Source organism: Pseudochaenichthys georgianus, chromosome 7 (assembly GCF_902827115.2).
Source record: "Pseudochaenichthys georgianus chromosome 7, fPseGeo1.2, whole genome shotgun sequence".
In the NCBI taxonomy this organism is placed as follows: domain Eukaryota; kingdom Metazoa; phylum Chordata; class Actinopteri; order Perciformes; family Channichthyidae; genus Pseudochaenichthys; species Pseudochaenichthys georgianus.
The window spans coordinates 8,984,996-8,997,286 of NC_047509.1; the positions used below are offsets into that span (position 1 = coordinate 8,984,996).

Below are 12,291 nucleotides of genomic sequence, written 5' to 3' on the forward strand. Positions count from 1 at the left end.
ATAAGGACAAGGAGCTTTATGTGAGAATGCAATTGTTAGAATCATTTGAACTGGACATTAAAAAGACTTTACCCTGCCAGCGACAAAATAGCATACAGCGTGTTTATTAGAACATGCGACTGTCCTAAAATTGTAATTTGAAAATATCCAAAGAATAACAAGAAGGGTCATTTACACAAAATGTTACACAAAAACTGTAGAGACAACGACAATTGGTAATATCTGCTGTAAGGTACCCACGCCAACACATCAGACAAATTCAAGGAATGGCAAGAGACTTGGTGGTTTATGAGCAAATCACAAAATATTGATGCATCCATGGTGTACTCAGCTTAATGTCCTGCCTCTGTGTCCATCTATGTCAAATCTCACTAAAGTAAGAAGGAGACTAAACAAAGGCAGGTGTCTGACCCTCATGACCTCTAAAGAACACAGCAAGAAACCAGGCAGGCATCTCCCAAATGGAAACGAACAATAAAGGGTAAGGACACAAATCTGGAGCCTTCCCAAGGTGCAAGACTCCAGAAATAAAGGGACCCAACTCATCCAGAAGGCAGAGGGAGAGGATGAGGGGGAAGAGGGGATTAGTGGACAGGCTATCCTTCCTCCCCTACCCTCCTGCCCAGCACATGCAGGTCAGGTCAGAAAACTGGAGTTATTTTGGAGCAGAGAGGGAGCTAAGCAGGCCCTCCCAGAAGGATTTATCCTGGAAGAGGCTCTAGTCCTAACATCCCCTGGCAGAAGGGGAGGGGGTAAGATCTGAGATAACCTTAACCCCTTAGACTGCAACCAATATGCTACATATAATATACATGTAACCTCAATGCACAATACTACCTTTTTTTTATTTCCACGTATCCCCCATAAAAGCCCCAAGATATGTTAATTACAATAATAAAAAAGGTTATAGGTTACAGATTTCTGACGATTAAGTTATTGATTGATCAAATGTAAAATACACAAATTCAACTGAAAATATCAATGTTCGTGAGTTAAATGTCTTGATTTGTCATTCCAAAACAAAGATATTCACTATAATAAGAAATAGAACAGAGAGAAGTACATATTCGAGAAGCTGAAAACAGCATGGTGTGCATGCAAAAGTTGATTAGTCGTTTATCAAATTATTCCCAATAATTCTTTGGGTCAATAGACCAATCATTTTGTCAACTAATTGTTGCAGCTCCTCTGGATATTTGATAAGGTATGAGCATATTTCAATCTCAGTGTAGGCCCCTCCTCACAGAAAGTAGACCCTACAGCTTTATTCAGTTCCTTGTGTTCATACCCATTGAAGAGAAATATCTGAACATTAAACCAATTCATAACTTTAAAACGCTGCCACCAGAACACTTATTTTCTTCTTGCAGTGACAAAGTTGAAAACTAGGTTTTCAAACAACATATGGTAACTTTGGACAGCTGAAAAACTGTTTCCTGTAAGACGTTGCCATGGAAACCTGCACTGTGTACAGTATACTTCAACTTGCTGTAAGCACATCTGTGCAAAGAGTCCGTCCTTCAGCTGGATGATGTCTACTCGAGCCTCTCAGTTAGAAAACCCCTGCCCCTTCTGAGGGCCCTTATGCAAGGCACTGAATTATAATCAGCACCTGTGCTGCTGCTCCATCCCTGACCTCTGACCTGCCTGCGGAGGGTCTCTCATTGACAGTAGCAGTGGATCATGAAACACCTTCAGCTATGTGGACTTTATGACGCAGTGCTATTGAAATTGCTGTAGTTATCACACAGTGAAAGAAAAGAGACTGTATTCACAATCTTTACATGAACCAGGAGCAGCAAGGTGTCAGGTGGTGTGTGATAAATGAATACAACTAGAAATAGTTACACATGTTTCACAATCCCCTATGCAATACAATCTGACAGAAACATGTGTCATCCTGTTCACAAGCATTCCCCTAATGTTTCTGCCCATTCAAGTTGGCATATATTATTTTTCAACTGGGAATAACGGACAGACAGATACAACTAAACCTCTGTTTAACATTGTTTTTGTTTCTCATATGCTGCCCAACCAGCACACGTCACAATGGTCCATTCAATTGAGAGGACACTGTTTCAATGCTTGGCACGCGCCACCGATTGTTCCTCACAGTGTGCGTGTGCTTGGTCATTCCGCATCACCCACACACACACGACACTCAGATATATGTAAACACACGCGCACGGTCACCACTTACTCACGCACAGACAGACGTTCAAGGCGCGCGCGCGCACGTGCAGCCCCAGAACAATGTGCGGCTGTCAGGAGCACGCTGGCCTCCTGCACTCCGCATTACAGCAGAAACACGGCCATGAATGATAATGATAATCATACTGTCGCAGGACGGAGCGGCCTGCTGTAGCCGCACAATGACCCACACACGGGGAGCAGCGTCGGGGCTTTAACGAGCAGCAGGCGGTGAGGCACGGAGCCGGTGCAGGGGGAGCAATGACAACAACACAATATAACTTAGTGAGGGGCTCCAGTCGGCAACTTAACCACATTCAAAGCGTGTCACGGTGGCGAAAACCTGTGCAATATTACTTATATTTAGCTCGGTTCGATAATTGACAGCCTGTCAGTAGAGGGTCCAGCGGCACCAGCGGCAGCACGGTGTCTCCTCCACTGCGGGCACTCAGCACCAGCATGCAGCGACACAGAGTGGAGCAGCACTGACGGTATACACAGACATAATAAATAATAAAAAACACAATCAGAAAACGCCTTCTTACCTTCACTTGTGCAAGATTTCAAACATTAAAGTCGACCACCAGCACCCGCGTTTTTTCCACAGTCTTGTGTTTTCTTGCTGTCGCTGTTTGGTTTAATTGTTTATTCATTCGCCCTCCGGTTTTTTTTGTAGTGTTTATTTGAAACGGACATTATAACCTGCTGTATGTGTGAAGGGAGGGAGTGAGAGCACACAACAGGACCCTCAAGACTCTCTGTGGCAACCCGAGGGGGCGGGGCCACGACTGCTGACATCACAGAGGGAGAGGGAGAGAGATAGAGAGGGAGAAAGATGGACCGTACTGCACACCCAGATGTCAGTTTCCATTAGAAAGGAGAGAAATAAATGTATTTCTGAAAATATAACTAAGATCAATAATGCTTTTAAAGTAAAAACGATTAAATCCTTAGTTAGAAGACCACACAGTTTTCTCACAAATGGCTTCCACACATATGTGTTCCCCAAACTAGACACATATTTGTTTCTTATTAAAGCATAAGGTAGACCTGTTCAATAGATGTTAATATTTGAAAAGTATACACAGAAGAGAAAAAGAGAGGAACAATGAGGTCACTATTAGACGTAATGTAGTTTATAAATAAGATAAGATAAGATAAAATAAGATGAACCTTTATTAATCCCCGAGGGGAAATTCAGTTGTACAAAGCAGCAACAGGATCAGCGTGAAAAAAAAAACAGTACAGCAAAGATTCACACAGATCAATAACATCTAAAATAAATAATAAATAACATAAAATCAAGGAAATAATGATAATAATAATAATAAAAGACTATGAAAATAGGAGATGAATAAAAATAAGAGTAAAATAACTGTCAGCATATATACATATTTGGTCATCATCTAAGTTAGAAAGGATCCTACGTTTTATCATTGTCAAAAAGCACAATTAGATGTTCGAATACAACACTTGCTGTGGGTATACTTATTGCATTGGAGTTTTAAGTTAAATTACTCTTTCACGTGGTTATTTATATTTAAATAATTTTAATTTGGAGCTGTACTGATAAGTCGACTCATCGATTAGTTGATCAACAGAAAGATATCTGCCAACTCTGGGAATTATCGGATGGAGTGTTTTTTTTTAGCCCACACTATTATTCGAGAAAAAAGTAGGTAGAATAATTGATAATGAAAATACTTGTTGGACGCAGCCCTATTAAAATTATTTATTTCATTTTTACATTTCTATGTGCTTGCACGTATTTCTGTCCTTGAGCTGCTGCAACACCATTGGGGGATCAATAGAGGCTGATCTGCTCTTACTACACTCTGCAATATCTCTGCTGTTTTGTCCAAACCATATCTATCAATGACGGTAACATAAATAACTAGACACCTCTATAACACACAATTATCAGAGTTGGATTAAAAAACTTTCTGAAATAGTTTTAACAGAAACTGAATATAAAAACCTTTATGATAGAGGATTTACTGCCGGGATATTGTATTAGACGGCTTTGGTGTTAAGGACGAATTCTATTTAAAACAATACAAATGTTATTTTAGCCCACTATCTTTTATTGTCTGTCATCAGAGCAGATTTCATTATCACCACCATACAAGTCAGTCCACTGGATCATTTAAATTCAAACACTTAATTGCTAATGATGTATCAGCAGTACTTAGTAATTAGAATAATCCCTTTAATTTATAGTTTCCTCTCATACATTTTCAGTGACCCTGCAGAGAATTATCAAACATTATTTTCATAAATATATCTCCCATGGTTGGTGACAAGTCAAAGCAGAGCAGAAAATGCCTCATCACAGATGCTGATGAATTCATTCAAATGTATTATTCTTTCAATTCAAAACAACAACAAAAAAACATATTTGGACACAACTTGGACCAACTGTCCAAAAGCAGCATCTCTTTCACTCGATAAAGAGAAAAGGGAGTTTGGATGAATCATGATAAAAAAAAGTCCTGAGAATATGCTGTCCTATGGTATTTATAAACTTTAGGTCGGAAGAATAATACGCTCTGAAGGATGTGGACAAAAATGTGTGGCAATTGCACTAAAGTTTTAATAAAAACTTCACTGACATAAACCAACTCCTTTAAACACACAAGCTGCCATGGCGTCAAAATAAATTATTATTTCAGTGCATCTTAAATATGGATTCAGTATATTAAAAAGCGCAGTTTCACATCTCCTGGTGCTGTAGATTTGGTTTGAATATATTTCTTGGACAAACATAGAGCCCTCAGGGAGAGAGAGTTTCATTTCTGTTGCACTTTGACCTTTAAACTAGAACACGTATATAATAAAAGGGTTTAAATGCACACCTGCCACTATACATACTCATGAATGTGCAGGTGTGTGTGTGCGTCCTCATACATTTCCATGACAAACCTGCCACCTATAGGCAGAGGGTGACACTGCGCTGTAATTGGCCATGCAGAGTGCAGAGGGAATTGCAGCAGTGTGTGTTCATAATGATGCTTATCGCTTCCTGTAACACAGAACATACAGAATATTCTGCATAGCTTGAGAGATGTTAGTTGTTTGTTTATTTGGATCTCTCTTTTAGCAAAAGACAAGGGTTGAATGCATTTAAAGCTTTCTCTAAATAGGCCTTATTTATTGATGTAATTATGTTTTAATATTTACATACGCTTATGAGGTTATGTTTTTGGTTAGGTTTGTTTGTTCTTCTAATTGTAGTTAATATTGTGAGATAGGACATAGGCCCTTTCTCATTTCTCGAACTCCCCTCCTCGACTCCCCTCCTCGACTCCTATCCTCGATACTTAGTCCCGCCCACAGGAGATGCGAGCGGAGGAGCCGAGGAGGGGAACCGAGGAGAGAGGAGGGGAAGCAGCAGGCGGTTAGAGAAATGAGAACTCCTCTCCTCTGAGCGGTCATTTTAAAGAGACGTCCATTAATGATGACAGAAGGCACAGCAGCCTCTGTCTGATGGACAGATGTGTTCATGATGACTTATATATTTACTTTGATTCATTCACAGTGCGGTATAATGAGACAATAACAGGCTACAGATGCGGACACGCACACACACACACATATATATGTGTATATATTTATATAAATAAATACAATTTCAGAATCAAACAGAGCACTCTCATAACTCGTAACACTATCAGAGACTGGATATATCCCCCCCTCTCCCCTTTGGTCGCTACAATGAGGAAAATAAATTACGGGCCAAAAGTTGTATTTACAAGTATTAAAAGTAAGCAGAGGACACCAAACCAACAGACCTGTCTGTCCGCTGCATCTACGCACACACTGTACCACACACACCTACACACTGTACCACACACACCTACACACTGTACCACACACACACACACACACACAACACACCACACACACACACACACACACACAACACACACACACACACACACACACACACACACACACACACACACACACACACACACACACACACACACACACACACACACACACACACACACACACACACACACACACACACACACACACACACACACACACACACACACACACAGCTCCTAAAACAGGCTACAGCCGTTGTGTATTTTATTGTGAAGCACTGAATGGTTTTAGAAAAATATCGACTCTTTGTTTGTAGATATCTACTACTAAACTAAAGCAAATAAAGAGAGTAGGCCTGTTATACTGAGCGATATATATTATACACACTGCTCTGCTTTCTGCAAGGACCTCACAGCTGTTCTCTCTGTAAACATCGCGTCGCGATGAAAGCAGTTTCTAAAATAATATCCAGGGGATGCATGCAGAGCTGTCATTGGCTGAGATAAGTCCGGCCGTGCGTCACGACTCTTTGAAACATCTCTGTTCCCGGAAATGCATCCGCGAAGGAGCCGTGGAGGACCATGGAGGACCCATCAGTGTATCCTCGGTTAGAGCTCCTCCAGAGAGCCTCCTCGATGCTCGATGCTCGGTCCTCGACGTGCATTTAGAGAAATGGGATGTCCTTCAACATGGCGCGCTAAAATTCATTTCCGGGTCACTACCGGAGGACAGAGGAGTCGAGGAGGGGGATTTGATGAAATGAGAAAGGGCCATGGTCTCTCTGTGTCCAAGTGTTATTTAACAATTTCAAATATACAAAATTAATTGAAATACTTACTGCAACATTTAGCTGAAGTTGTTCAAATCCGTATTTTCGATATATTATCTTCCAACATTAAAACCAGTTTATAAAGAGAGAAGTCTACGTCTTACGTAAAGGGAGATTTTACAGGTTTTTATTTATGTCTAGATTATGTCTGATTTCTTGGGAGTTTATGTAATGTAGTTCACGATGTAAGGGTCTTCCTTGCATTCTCTGTGTGCACTTTAGTGTTGGTTTTGGTGCAGTTGTACTCTCATCTCACAGCAGTTTCAGGGGAGGATTCGGGTCTTCACCTAGTACTCAGGAGGGTGCATGGAAAAGGGTCTCATGGAAACAGTGAGTGTCCGAGGCTTTCACTGTACTTACATGTTATGTGCTGTGCACTTAAAAGCCATCAAGGGGATTTTTCTTTCAGGGCAGTTTCCATGGTGTTTCTCTGTTATTGGTCAGTATACACTGGAGAGTTTGGGGGCAGATGGTGAGAGGATAAGACGTGATAAAGGTCGTGCCCCTGGTGCAAACCCACACCGAGGGCTTAAAGACCGACGGGCACTTCATGTGTGATCTTTGTATCATCTTAGCTCTGTATAAGATGTTTCTCGTGTTTTCATTTTCAGTTTTTCATCAAACAAGCTGTAAAATATTGAAAGTGACCACTAATAGTAGCTGTGATTTAAATGGAAGTTAATTGTTCTCAAACTTTCTTTGATGTGCATAAAGTAGAGGAACAATGCACTTGTACAAAGAGAGGATTGCATATCTTGTCAGGTGAATCATGGGGTTGGATTAACTTGATGCATGGGAGATCAACTTTGGGTTATAAAAAGCTCATCTGGCTCGATGATACCGTTAAAGACTCCCTGATAACTGTCACATTGGTTCACATGTTACTATGGCAACTATCTGCCATGTGGATTTGTTAGTGTGTGAGGCCTTGAGATCAGTTGATTATTTCCCATTTTTCTCCATTTGTAAAGAACCGCCTTAACATCCTGATACTGGGCTTAATTTATTTCACGATTAATGAAGTTCAGATGCTTAGCACGGAAGACTGCGTTCATTTAAGAATGAGGCTAAATCACTATTTTGTTTCACTTATTAATAATACATCACTTATTACCTTACTACTCGAAAGATTCTCCTGAAGATCAGCTTTTTATTTTCCGCCTGGACAAAAGGTCACTACTTCATCCTTTCATATCCAAATGTATGATTGTTCCTTCTTTCTTCTCAAAAGTATGTTAGGAATTATAATAGACCAACCCCCAATCCCCCCTTTGCGCACACACACACTCACACACCCCTCCTCCCAAAAATAATGAAATGTCTTTCCTCCTGAGGTAGCTTCTGAAATAATGGGCAGTGAGAGGGAGAGGGGGAGACCATAAACGATAATGAACCACCTCATTCTGCTTTTTTAATTCCCTCTGATTCCTCCCCCGACCCCCTCCTCCCCTTTTCATCCCGCTGTCACCTACACATTTTCTCATTTTTATTTTCACCCTGTCCAAGCACATCCACCCCCTCCTCACCCTCTCCTCCTCTCCATCTTCCTCCAGACAGAGCCACCGCCCTGCCATCTCTATCACCTCCTCTTGTCTCCTCTCCTCTCACTCCTCACCCGTTTGTCTGCACCCCCCCAGCCCTGCCAGGAAGCATCCTGGGTAATTTCCTCCTCTTATTGAATTGGGACGGGGGGCTGATGGAGGGAAAGATAAAGGGATGGGCAGATGAGCGGAGGCTTGGGATGAGTGCTAATGGAGCCAGTGGACGATTCGCACATCTCAAATATGCAGCACATCATCCTCTCCTCCTCTTCTTCTTCTTCTGCTGTCTTCCTGTGGCTCATGTTCTCTCTCTGGAGTAAAGTACAGATGCCCTTCTCTCCCTCCTCTCCTCTCCTCTCCTCTCACTCATAACCACAACAACCCAGACAAAAGACTCAGACCTTCTTTTCACAGAATGCTTTGCTATTGAACTTTCTCACACACACACACACACACACACACACACACACACACACACACACACACACACACACACACACACACACACACACACACACACACACACACACACACACACACACACACACACACACACACACACACACACACACACACACACACACACACACACACACACACACACACATATTGACGGACGGTCAGGGCCCCTCCCCGTCGCTATATTAGTACAGGGTACCCCTTTCCCGTCATTTTCTACGGGCAGGGCGTTCCATAGACCTTCATTGCGGACACAGCGGACCCCTTGCCCGTCAGGCTTCTACGGGCAGGGCGTCCCATGGACCTTCATAATGCCTATTTTAAGGTTCATTTGGCTTTAAAATGCGTTTTGATCTCATTTTATGTGAGTAATGAGTTTTTATTTCTGATTATTTGTGCAGTACATGTACATGATGTTTAGTTTGCTAGTTATGACGAAGATTACTTCATGAATGTGTACACATTCATGGTTGCTAAGGTGGTTGCTATGGACGCTGCAACAGCTCCCAGACCACGTGATCAACAACAATGGCTGTCCTTCGTGTTATTCTCGGTGAAAATGCCTATTTTAAGGTTCATTTGGCCATTAAAATGCGTTTTGATGTCATTGTATGCGAGTAATGAGTTTTTATTTCTGATTATTTGTGCAGTACATGTACATGATGTTTAGTTTGCTAGTTATGACGAAGATTACCTTACGTCTGTGAGGAAAATACACGGGGCTCAGAGCCTCGTATTTTTAAAATATTTTTTTCCTTCTAATTTATTATTCTTTTCAAAATAACACACTGTTATTTACTCACCAATAACACACAATTATCCTTGCTTTTATTTATTGGTTTAATTCCATAATCTCGGTCTTTTTTGGTGTCCGTCAGGAACTGAATTTCAAAAATAAAAATAACCGGAAACAGACGTAGGCCTATAAGGGACATTTCGAGCATCATTGCGATTGTCAAAATGTTTGAGTTTAGGATGGCCAAAGACACTACCCAGAATCCCCAGCTATCGTTTAGGACTACAGTCCCCGTGATTACTCTTCAAGGTCTGGGATTGGATGTTGGAGTGGCAGTGCGCCAAGGTTACAGCGTCAAACAGCTGTTTGAAATGTAACGAAACCACGCCAGACTATCCAAAACTGGAATCGAACGCCCCCCCAGAACTACACACTACACTATTGTGTTTCGCAAAATGTTCTATGGGACGTCTCTACTGAACGTTTTCGTTTTTCCCACAATTAGAAGTTGCCAGTATTAAACACATTGGTGTTATCAAATGTAAAACATATAATTTATAAATGGGTGAAAATCGCTGTCCATAATGCGCAGCATCAATATATAGCATTAATATACCCACATGACCGCTCATTGATACTTTGTAATTCTACTCCACTACAATTCAGAGGGTAACCTGGTATTTTTACTCCACTACACTTATTTGAGTTACTTTGCAGATTCTGATTAATGATGTGAAATATAAACAACCCTTAAATCAGACTTTAGTTACACCTGAGTGACATTCAGGTAAGGTGATTGTCAAGTGCCAACAATCAGGAGAGATATTTGATAGTTGGTGCTTGAGAAGACTAAACATGTATCTGCAATTGACATTAATGGAAACGAGTAATAAAGTATATTAATTACTCGTTATTCTCTACTAATAGTTAATTAAAGACTATATATTATGGCTATTTTGCACATCCCTTTCAAGATTTCAAGATTTTAAAGGTGTATTGACATATCATACACAACTTACGGTGTAGTTATGAAATGAATGAAAAACTTGGGTCACAGGTCCCTCAACAGTGCATTACAAGACATCTATCAATATGTGTGTACCTCCACCATTAAACTGTCATATTCTGTACATTTCTTATTCTATCTACATACATAAGAGTATAATCCATATGTATAATATCAGTTAAAATAAGTGCTTCAACATAATTAACATTGCAGGAAAGCAATATATTAGACGTTAAGTACTTTGTATTTATCTGTAGATAGATACCCCCAACGTTTTTTTCTTATTTAAAAGAAGACCGTAATCTGTTATTTAATGTTTAAATAAAGGTTAATTCGTTTTTCTGTTTTGCACCTCCTCCTATTAATATCTTTGTACATCCTGCACTAAACTGTTTTATTGAAGAGATCACTTATAGTATCTTCTTGATTTTTTATATTCTATATTTCTATCACAGACCTTCGACTTTCCCCCTATGAAAGTATATGTACTCTTAATATTTTTTTAATCAAATATAACACATAAAAACAATAATTCAATAACGTGCTTTAACCACTAGGCACACAAGGTACACACAGACACTTATGTACAACATCTGAAGATGTGTAGTTTTATTCATGCTTTCACATAATTTTACAGCATATTGCTATACTATTTCAGAATCAGTATTTACATTCTTACATTCAAAATGCAATCCAATTCAAATCAGTAATATCTTTAAAAACTACAAGTCCTTTTTTATCAGCTGTGCACCGTTATGGTGTAAATATAACCTATCTATGAATTACATCAAATGTAAAAGTCAGCCGAATTAGTGTTGATACTGCAAGGAGACGTATTGTGTGAAGAGAAATTGAGAAGTTTTTTAATTGTTGATATATTTATGATCCACGTCAAGTATTCAGTTTCGGCGGCATTTCTTCAGTTTTTCCATAGGTCTTCTCATCAGGGCGCTCTAAATAAAGAACTACGGCAGATCTGTAATATTTAATGCAGCCGAACCGTGTATTACAATGCCGTTATGTGATGACTTTCAAAGAGAAAAGCAAGAGCACTCGGAATTAAGTATTATTTTAGTCTTTTCAAATGTTTTCCGGATTTCATATAATATAAACACCAAATCCCAGCATGCATTGCGGCTAAAACATCCAATCAGCGTAGCTGAGAATCTTGGGTAATCGCTCGAAATGCCTACGTTTATTGTTAAATTCAGTTCCTGACGAACGCCAAAAAAGACCGAGATTATGGAATTAAACCAATAAATAAAAGCAAGGATAATTGTATGTTATTGGTGAGTAAATAACAGTGTGTTATTTTGAAAAGAATAACAAATTAGAAGGAAAAAAAGATTTTAAAAATACGAGGCTCTGAGCCCCGTGTATTTTCCTCACAGACGTAAGGTGATCTTCGTCATAACTAGCAAACTAAACATCATGTACATGTACTGCACAAATAATCAGAAATAAAAACTCATTACTCGCATACAATGACATCAAAACGCATTTTAATGGCCAAATGAACCATAAAATAGGCATTTTTCCACCGAGAATAACACGAAGGACAGCCATTGTTGTTGATCACGTGGTCTGGGAGCTGTTGCAGCGTCCATAGCAACCACCTTAGCAACCATGAATGTGTACACATTCATGAAGTAATCTTCGTCATAACTAGCAAACTAAACATCATGTACATGTACTG

The 12,291-nt window shown here is 40.0% G+C and overlaps 1 protein-coding gene across 2 annotated transcripts in view; it reads right to left on the reverse strand.

The window, feature by feature from the left end:
- The window catches only part of LOC117449620 (nucleolar protein 4-like), a 148,824-nt gene that overhangs the window by 92,342 nt on the left and 44,191 nt on the right, over window positions 1–12,291 (reverse strand). The window contains exon 1 of one of the 2 annotated variants that reach the window (XM_071203731.1): window positions 2,736–2,896. The exons of the other annotated variant lie outside the window; for it this stretch is intronic. The gene's annotated coding sequence lies outside the window, so the exon portion shown is untranslated. Of the gene's footprint in view, window positions 1–2,735; window positions 2,897–12,291 lie in introns of those variants that run through there. 2 annotated transcript variants of the gene reach the window in all.